The sequence below is a fragment of the Ruditapes philippinarum genome, unplaced genomic scaffold, assembly GCF_026571515.1.
Source record: "Ruditapes philippinarum isolate M1 unplaced genomic scaffold, ASM2657151v2 ctg20688_1_1_1_1, whole genome shotgun sequence".
Classification (NCBI taxonomy): domain Eukaryota; kingdom Metazoa; phylum Mollusca; class Bivalvia; order Venerida; family Veneridae; genus Ruditapes; species Ruditapes philippinarum.
In genome coordinates, this window is record NW_026864124.1 from 1 (window position 1) to 10121 (window position 10121).

The following is a 10121-nucleotide window of genomic DNA, read 5'->3' on the forward strand; positions in this document are numbered from 1 at the left end:
TTTTTGGTTTGTACGTCTTACTGACATGTGATGTTTTAACATGCAAGAGCTGTCTTCTACAGTTAAATGTTGGGCTGTCTGACCTATTTCTGTTCTTAACTAAATTTATATTGCGATCATCATCGGCTTTGGTCAGTACTGGAGACGTCCTTTGACCAGTCGATTTTATTTCATTCTGCTGGTTTATATCAGAACTTACTGAAGATCTAAATGAGTCATCACTTGATATATTTATCACTGAGTTAGTTCTTTTAACATGAATTTTTCCCTGTGCTGGAAATGAGCTGAAAGTAAATATACAGACATGAAGAAATGAAATCAAATCAAGGTTATCATATTCCAACAAACATTCTTATTTATAAATACACTTATGTACAATAATGTACCAGATCTTTACAAAATCTGAATGATGAAACTATGTACATTTCTAATATCAAAAAAATATTCTTCAATTCATTTCAATGAAATTTTTATCAATATGATAACACAATGAAATTTTTATCAATAAGGATAACATCTTTAATTATTGCTGGAAACCATTAACACAATGTCTTTAATGTAGTTATGCTCTGATTTATTTTGCCCCAGGAACTTGAAATTTAATTGCCGCAGGAACTTATATGTTGTAACTTGTATGTTTTTCATAACGATATATACCATGACCTAATGCTGTAGTCTTTTTATACAAGGATGGGTTTTTGTGCTTTGTTATAGAAATCAGACAGTAATTATTGATAAAATTTCAAGTGCCTGTAGTTTTGCCTACCGCAAGATGGCTTCAGATAGGAAGTCTCATAATATAATTATGTTTCTTGTTTCTATACCAGAATTTTACTGTTTTTCTGCTAGTACAGGTTCATTTTAAATGTTATTGTTTTTTTAATTTAGGAAAAAGAGTATTTGGCATTGTCTGTTTGAATGAATGATCACAGTAATAGGCATATTGTGTATGTTATAAGACTACATCTAATGTTACAGTGTCTATTCTAGGATGGGGGATGGGGGGATTAACTCATATATTGAGAATTTCCCCCATTTTTTTCAGAGGCAGAAGGAAACTTTTTATACAGAGAAAAAAGGAAAAAAGATCAACAAATGTAATAAATTTTTCACTTTTCGGTAAAAATCCCGTTTTTCGCATCCTAGAATAGTTTAATTTCATCAGATGAATAAGTTATTGATTTCTTTAGATGAATAATATAATTTCTGATGATTATATGTTCCAATCTCATCCCCAATTCGCTGTTAAATGTAAAATCCCCAGCAAATTGTTGCTTGTGATCAGTAACTGCCCATATTCAGCCATAGCCAATCAGAGCATCCCTTTTGCATGAGATCTGCCACCATTGTAGGAAGTCGCTCCATTTACTCTCAATCAAAATGCAAAAGGGATGCTCTGAAAGGCTTATGCCAATAATGGGCTTTTACCATTCAAGAGCAACAATAGTTTGGATTTACCATTTTCAGCGAATGGGGCATGAGTCTTGCACCTGTAATGATCATCAGAAATTTAATTATTCAACTGCTGAAATTAAGCTAATCAAATGGTACATAAATATCACTAACCGTGATATTTTTTATTAAAAACTACCAGATTTGAATGTGTCAAATGGGATGCACATATTTTGAAACCTTGCCTCATTTTTCGATTTTTAAGTGTGACGCACATCTAGATTTATCACTGCTTCTATAACTTTTGTTTTCAGGGTAATGTCCTTTGTGTTACAACTTTGCCTTGTCATGATTCTTAAGTATTACAAGTTACAAGTTAATAGCTTAGATAGTTTTGAAATCATCCTACTAATAACAAACAATTTTGACAAAAACTCCAAATTAAAAAGGGTAAAACTCCAAAAATATAGAATTGAAGTATTCAAAGCCTTGTGTTGATATCTTTTAAATTTGAAATTAATCCACTTTTACAAAAATCTTGCATTTAAAAGGGGCATAACTCCAAAAATAAAGCTTTCAGAATAATGTCCCTTGTCTAACGACTGCCTCTTATCATAAGAATGCATAAGTTTCATATTAAAACCTTAATATTGTTATTAAAAATTGTTTGAATAATGGTCTGCATTAAAGCTTATAAATGCAATGACCACAATAAGACTGCAGTTATCATAACAGCCACAGTTTTTTCTTTAAAAAAGATGAGTAAAAAGTGGAATTTCTACTGATACCTTGGTGTATCTGGAATAATGCAGATTGAGTCATCATTGTCCATAATTATCTACTTTCCCGCTTGCCAAAATGAAACCTGAAATACAAAATTTTGGATGAAAATTACAAAGTTTCTATGATATACACAAACATGAATAGTATGCATATTGTTTCTGACTTCAATTTCTTATTAAAGAGATTCATTGCCATAGACAATTTGAACTGAACAACATCTTATACTGTAGAATCTATGTCACATGTAATGCAAAGATGACAGCTCTTTAAAAAGTCTGTCCAACATGTCTAAGAGATTTTAAACACATCCTTCTCCATAGTAACTCATAAAAAAGTACCTGTTAAAATTTCTTGCCTTAGACTTTTCTTCCCTTTAATGGCTCACACCAAAATACATTTACTCACAAGATGATGCACTCGCTTTTTTTTCAAACCATATACTTTTAATCCCTATTTTAACACTATGCATTTTAATAACATAAAAGACATGTTTTTGAACTGTCAGAAGGTATTAGCAAATGACTCCGTCTTACAATACCTAGCCTTTTCATTAAATAAGGGACAATAAAATAACACTTGTAAAGTTGTATATCTTTCACTAGACACTGTAGGCTATTATTGGTGAAATCCCTCAATGCTGCTTATGTTGAAGTTTTTATACAGACATGCTTTTCTCTCTGTCAGGGTACTATTTACCTTATAGGGTACTGGGACAAGGAACTCTCAGGTATGCAAATTTCACAGTATTTTCAAGACAAAAGAGCCATGATGGCCCTGAAATTGCTCACCTGTATATAGGCCCCTGGGCGGGGCCAATTTTAACCCAAGCGATTTTATTTGAACAAACTTGGTAGACACCCATTAAAAGATGTTTTATGATAAATATCTAAGCTCTAGCTCTTTGGAGTTTTAAAAAGAAGATTTTTTAAAAAGTTTTTACTATACACATATAGGGAAAAAGTATGACCCCCCTGGGTGGGGCCAATTTTGACCCCAGGGCTTTTATTTAAACAAACTTGGTAGACACTCACTAGAGGATATTTCATGCTTAGTATCTAAACTCTAGCTCTTTGGGTCTTTTTAATGAAGATTTTTTAAGTTTTTACTATACACATTTGTAAGGAAAATCAATGATCCCGGAGCAGGCCAATTTTAACCCCAGGGCCTTTATTTCATGCTAAATATCTTAGCTCTAGCTCTTTGGGCTTTTCAAAAGAAGGCTTTTTAAGATTTTACTATATACATAAAGGGAAAAACAATGACACCCTGGAAATGTCCTCATAAATCGCAGAGCCAATTTCATCCAAACTTCACAGGAATGTTCCTTTGGTAGACCTATTTTTGTTCACATGGAAATGCGCAGTAGACCAGTCTACGCATCCTTTTTCAATCAGAAATCCTCAGCTTTTAGGTCGAAAACTTACGATTGACCATAATAGCGTTACCAGTAATTTTGCAGTACTTCCCGTAAAAGTTTTCAAAGCCACCAATATCTAGCAGGTACTCGCGTAATCATAAAAGCTTGTTTGCTAGTAGGCCCTTTGGGCCAGCTCTTCGAGCTCAATATAATTATTTTGAAATTTTATACTCTAAAATTTGCCCAAGTTAAATATTTTATCAAAAATTACTAAAAGTAAAATAAATTAAGAAAGAAAATGCAGTCAATTTGTTACTGAAATACTTACTCAGTCTCAAGAAATGTTAGGGTGTTGGGATTGAAATGTCTTACAGGTTTTAAGGGTGTGTGAAAGTGTCTGCAAAATTTAGGTGATGGGGTTGAAATGTCTTACAGATTTTAAGGGTGTGTGATAGTGTCTGCAAAATTTGAGGTGTGAAATGTCAATGGTGCACTTACGAACTGTCGCTATATGTATATGCAGTATTTCGATAGAGCGGAAGTCAGTGCGCGAGCATGCGCTTTGCCATATCTCGTTCAGTTACCGCTCACGTTTTAAACTCAGTTGCTATGAAGCGACACTAAGTGTACATGGCTTTTACAACTAAAATATCAGACAAACACATTAAAACAATACACATAAACTACACATAGTTGTTTTCCATATTAATACGGGGAAGTCAAAAGACCGGGCCCGCGAAGCGGGTCCGGGCTTTGGCTTGCCCGGCTATAGACTACACGTGTATATTTAAAAGAAAATGAAATAAAAAACAATTAAAAAATATATAGAATTCTATACCTATCAATGAAATTTTCAGTGTCAGTTCTAGTCGGGCGCCGCCATTTACAATGTAATGCAATGATAATAAGCGGGGTATACCGATAACGGAACAAATCTCAACTTTTCGGATAAATGATAATTGTCGAGTGTTCCGAGTGAAAACGGAAGCGGTGCATATAATACCGAATGACACCTTTAAAACGGAAAGAATGAAAGGAATTTTTAACGACTTCCCCGTTCATAGGCTTTGCCTAATTTCATATTATTTTGCATTTGAAACTGATAGTCAAACAAATATCTCAATATTCTTACCGATTTAATGTATTGTTTACATGTGATGACAGCAACGCTGTGTGTTAGATTACTTTCGGTTCAGAAAATTCATTTGTTTACCATCAAATCTAATATGTTTACCATAGGAACCATATATAGATAGAAAGCAAATTATACAAAGGTAAAGAAAAAATTGTCCGTTTCTGAACAAAAAATCGAATAAATAAATACAAAGTCTTTTTAAAAGGTCCCTTCTTTGAGTTCATTTGAAAGGGGAATAATTTGGTGGAATTTAAGACAGGGAAACAGGGAGTTATCATTCATGGCTAGGGTATATGGCCGACTGAAATCATGCAAGCAAGTTTGTAAGTGCGGTGTGTGTGAAATGTCTTGTTCCCTGGAAAAGAACTGTTATTACGCGGAAAGTCCGAGTGGGGCCAAAGGCCCCGCGAGGGCTGTAGCGCTCTTAGATAACATGTATGACGCGTATCAATTCAAATGAAATCAAATTAAAACTAAATGCAAATTTAAAAAAAATATGTATCCTATACCTAATGAGCTGTATACCTTATGTCGGTCAAAAGCTATACATAGCTTATGTTTTGTAAAATGTTATATATATACCGACAATAAATAAATTTTGATTTGATTTGATTTGCTGTGAAAAAATCCTTAGTTAACTGGGCCCCGCCATTTTGAAACCCTTTTGAGCTAAATATAGATATCACAGCGCTTTTAATGAGCGTCTACATAATTCAGACTATTGCTAGCAGACGCATGCTTAATAACACTTCCGGTGAAAGAATGATGTACAAAATCAGAAAATAAACATTCACTTCATTCATAAGAACTATAGTAACAATGATAAATGTAAAAAGTTACTTTAAAATCCTTTTTGATAAATTAGCACATTAAAAATAACGTAAAAACAACATATGTGATAAGAGATTAACAGAAAATGGCGGACGGGATTTTCCAAACGCCGACGCATGTGCAGTGGTCCCTCTTCCGATGATAGGTTGAACACCACCAATTTATTCGTTTCTGTTTACGGTACAAAATATTCACGAATTGCATGATAGATCTATCTGGTTAACATGTACACTAAACATGTGATGCTTAAATCATAAATCATTTATAAGAGCTTTCCGCACCATAGGTAGCACCTAATTTCATATGAATCCGGGTCAGCTCGGCCCTAAAACGTACTCGGCCCCCGAGTCAGCTCGGCCCTATTCCAACTCGGCACGGGTCAACTCGGCCCACTTTTCAATTATTAATATTTAGGTTTGTGTTATCACTATTTATTGTAATTATTTGTAATACACCTATCGACAGTTTCCGAATTAGCAGCAGACAGGCTTTTCTTATCAGTAGAATTGCTAGTAAACAGGCCTCGACACTAACTTTTTTAGCAGGTGGTAAGCCGGACCACTAGATTTGAAATTTAGGTGGTCCTTCCAGAAATCAGGTGGTCAATTATTATTATTATATTATTTCATTGTTCTTGAATTTTTTACAATTTAACTGAAATTTTAGAAAGAAATACTGCAGTATGTTTAAAATTGATGACAAAGATGTATAATTAACCTTTAAATAAAACAGATATTTTTTAGATATGTATTTTTTCATCTCATCAGAAATTAAAGAGAGCTAGTCATTAGGTATTATATTGTAAAGTTCTTTTTTTATATCATTCATAAATACATAACAGGGATCGTATTTATTTTATCTTTTATATTGAAGTGATTTCTCCCTTAACTCATTTAGTTAGGGAATAAGGAAACCATTTGTGTCTTATTTTCTTACTGTTATTCAAATTTTCATTGCTGATATGTGGTATGTCTTATAATAATGATTATAAATCATCTTTTATAGATTAACATTTTAAATAAAACTATTTCATTATCTTATCATTGTCTTTCAAAAACAAGTAAATATCTAAAGGATAACAAAATTAATACCGTCGTTATATATAATTATAGTTTAGCTAATTTATCTCACACATTTATTATGAATACATAATTTTTTCGTCCGTGTTGCTTGTTGGTTGGTGTTTATTTTTTGACATTGATTATTATTAACTTTTTAAAGTAATTTTAACTCTGGAAAAAATGGATCTCTAATCGTTAAAATAAAGATAGGCAGCAAAGAATTACTAGATAAACTCTTGCCATTTCATTTCGTCTGCTGCCATTATTCAAGTATCTGAAATTCATAAGTTTATCCGATATCCCATACAATATCCTTATAACTAGCATCATTTGCATGAATGTTGTACCTAAATTGATATCACAAATTCTTAACTCTTTTAACTTATATCAACAAAATTTTAGCGACTTAAAATGAAAGTTATTGTTGACTTAAAGAACTTCTTTAACTAATCAGAGATTAATGAACTATATACATGCACATCGGCAAATGATTTAAACAAAATTATATAACATGTTTTTGACCAAATGGCCATTTTTCCCAAATGAGCCTTGCATCAGTCAGAAAATTCAAGTGGTCCGACGGACCAGTGGCTTTTAAAATTAGGTGGTCCTTGCCAAAATCGGGTGGTCTCGGACCAACGGACCACCGCTAATGTCGAGGCCTGGTAAAGATAATCACTGTATTTCTGACTTAAATACCTTCAGTGTCAAACAATGTGTTGAAATATATAATGTTACGGGCTATTATTATCAATCAGTGTGTATGCTAAGGATACCGATTAATTAGGTGATAATTATGATTGACTCGTTCATTCCAATTTGATTAGTGACCACCTGCAATTAATTAGAAGCTTATGATATGAAGCAGAAAATGCCTCTAAGGAAACACATTTTGATTAGATCGATCTATATTAATTTTATCGAATCTGCAAGACAAATAAATAAAAAAAAATCTAAATCAGGGTTCTCACTAGGACTTTAAAACATGGAGTCCATGGACTCCCAACCCTGAAAAAGTTGGAGTCCAAAGCGCGTCGCAATTAATATGTTTACAGATTAGTCATTCAATGCTCACAATAGCATTGGTGATATTTTGAATCTTCAAGAGACTCCCAAAAAAGAAACTCTGAACTACATAGTATAATTATTGTTTTGTTGTTAATATTTATTATGAAATTATTTCATTATAATGCATCAACACATGGAAATCGTTTTTTTTTTCACTTTTATACCAAATCAAATTTTATTCTGGTTAAATAAGTCCACTCTAAAGACAAAAAGTTTATATTTGTAAAAAAAACGTAAATGTATATAGGCAGCGTTTAGCGGAATGAATAGGAAAATCTTGTACAGCTTCACACAGTGTGTAAGAGATTCATCCGATCGACAATTATTTTAGCAATTATCTTCAAAAGGGGGCAAATTGAAGATCGATATCTAAAGATTTAATGTTGATTAAATAATAAAGGAACAATTCATTGGAAACCGAGAATTTTTGCGAAATTTTTGGGTTTCTGGCGAACGTGAAATCGCCGATGTTTGGTATCAATTTTCGGTTAGAATCTAAATATCAAAGAAAAGTGAATGTGTATTTTGGTTTGTTGTCCTGGCATTTCGGCACAATATATTAAATTCTTAATTCTCTTATAGAAAGATTTTGCAAGAATGAAACTAAAGCAAAATTGTGCCTAGAAAATGCCGAAAATATTCGACAATCATTCAAAATTACACTCATTTGTAATTTTGAGAAAACAGTCTTTAAACCTGCGGCGTAAATAGTCGATAATTTTACCCTTTTGTCGGTAAAATTTGCTACTTTCCAATCAACTGTTAATCATACATATAAAATTATCACCTCGTGTTATATCTGGTAATTGCATGTACTGTACAGCGTGTGTATACATTAGTCTGATCACTATTGCGTGATAATGATCGGAATGATCACTGATTGGCTAATCGCTTCACGGGTCGATGTGCATAGGACCGCCTACCTATAGACTGACACGCGCTGACGCATTTGTGTATTTGTGGTTGTAAACAATCCGTAATGTTTATGCGTCCCCAGGCAAAATTAAGCGTACGTGGAATCCTTGCTCTGAAATATTTGCGTCCAGCTGTAATAAACATGCGTACCGGGACGCCGAAATAAGCGTCCCCGAGAACCCTGTAAATGTACTTATTTCGGCAGAAGTATAATTATTTAATAATAAGATATTTCTCATTATTCATTTACCTTAACAAAACGCAAAGCAAAGTTAATACGGGGAAGTCAAAGACCGGGCCCGCGAAGCGGGTCCGGGCTTTGGCTTGCCCGGCTATAGACTACACGTGTATATTTAAAAGAAAATTCAAATAAAAAAAAAAATTAAAAAATATAGATCTATAGAATTCTATACCCATCAATGAAATTTTCAGTGTCAGTTCTAGTTAGGCGCCGCCATTTACAATGTAACTCAATGATAAAAGGCGGTGTATTCCGATAACGGAACAAATCTCAACTTTTCGGATTAATAATAATCGTCGAGTGTTCCGAGTGAAAACGGAAGTGGGTACATATAATACCGAATGACACCTTTAAAACGGAAAAATGAAAGGATTCTTTACCGACTTCCCCGTTCATAGGCTTTGCCTAATTTCATATTACGTTTGTTATATATATTATTGTAAAGTGGGCCGAGTTGACCCGTGCCGAGTTTGTATAGGGCCGAGTTGACTCTTTTCTATTTCATATTATAGTGTTAACTTGAGATTTTAAAATGTAATTTTAAGCTGTTTTAATTTGTCTATAAATCTAGTTGATGGTTTGAAATGACCTTTGTGCTTGGCAGCGGAGAAAGTCGCAAATGTACTTGTACCAAATTTAGCAGTATTCAACCAAAAAATTATTATCTAAAACTGGTGTAATTTGGCAAAAAATTTTATCAGCACACTTTTACAAACAAACTCATCGTTTTTAAGTTCAAACCGAAAAAAATGATTCAAATTGAAAGAGAAGTTTCGCTTACTCTTTAAACAAATATAATCTGGGTATTTTTAATTTTGTTTTGATTCCCTCTCAGTAGGCGACGTGAGAAATACTATCTTATGATAATAAGAAATATGGTTAAAAACGAAAAAGAAAATTGACTTAACACGAAAAGGTCAACATTTCATGAATTACTTATTCTTAGTTTTTAATTTTCTTTCTTTTTTCTTTCGTTCCCTTTTTATATAGATATGTGAATTATAATGTTGAAGCCAGACCATTGAAAATTGAATTTTTAATATAGAAATTTCATCAAATTTATATTCTGCTCCCGTCATATTGGATATTGTATAATTTGTAACAATCTTTAAATTGAAGGTTATATAATACATGTATATTGTTTATCAGTCGGGCATACTTCCTGATCGGGAAACAAGGGGGTTCCCCTTCAAGGCTTCCCGATCAGGCAGCAAACGTCAAAATCCTTCCCGATCAGGAAGGTTTTTGGCCCTTTTTTACGTAGTTCAGGAAAAATGGCCGGTTCATAAAAGTTTTCAACCCACTTCAATATGAATATCACACTTAAGTGCAGAAAAG

The 10121-nt window shown here is 33.1% G+C and overlaps 1 long non-coding RNA gene across 1 annotated transcript; it reads right to left on the reverse strand.

Annotated features, from left to right (window-relative positions):
• Positions 1 to 7: 7 nt before the first annotated feature.
• On the reverse strand, positions 8 to 9645 carry LOC132724489 (uncharacterized). The gene is made up of 3 exons (XR_009624916.1): positions 9565 to 9645; positions 2181 to 2257; positions 8 to 284 (listed from the first exon to the last, which is right to left on the reverse strand). It is a non-coding gene; the product is annotated as an uncharacterized LOC132724489 (long non-coding RNA).
• Between the last annotated feature and the right edge of the window lie 476 nt (positions 9646 to 10121).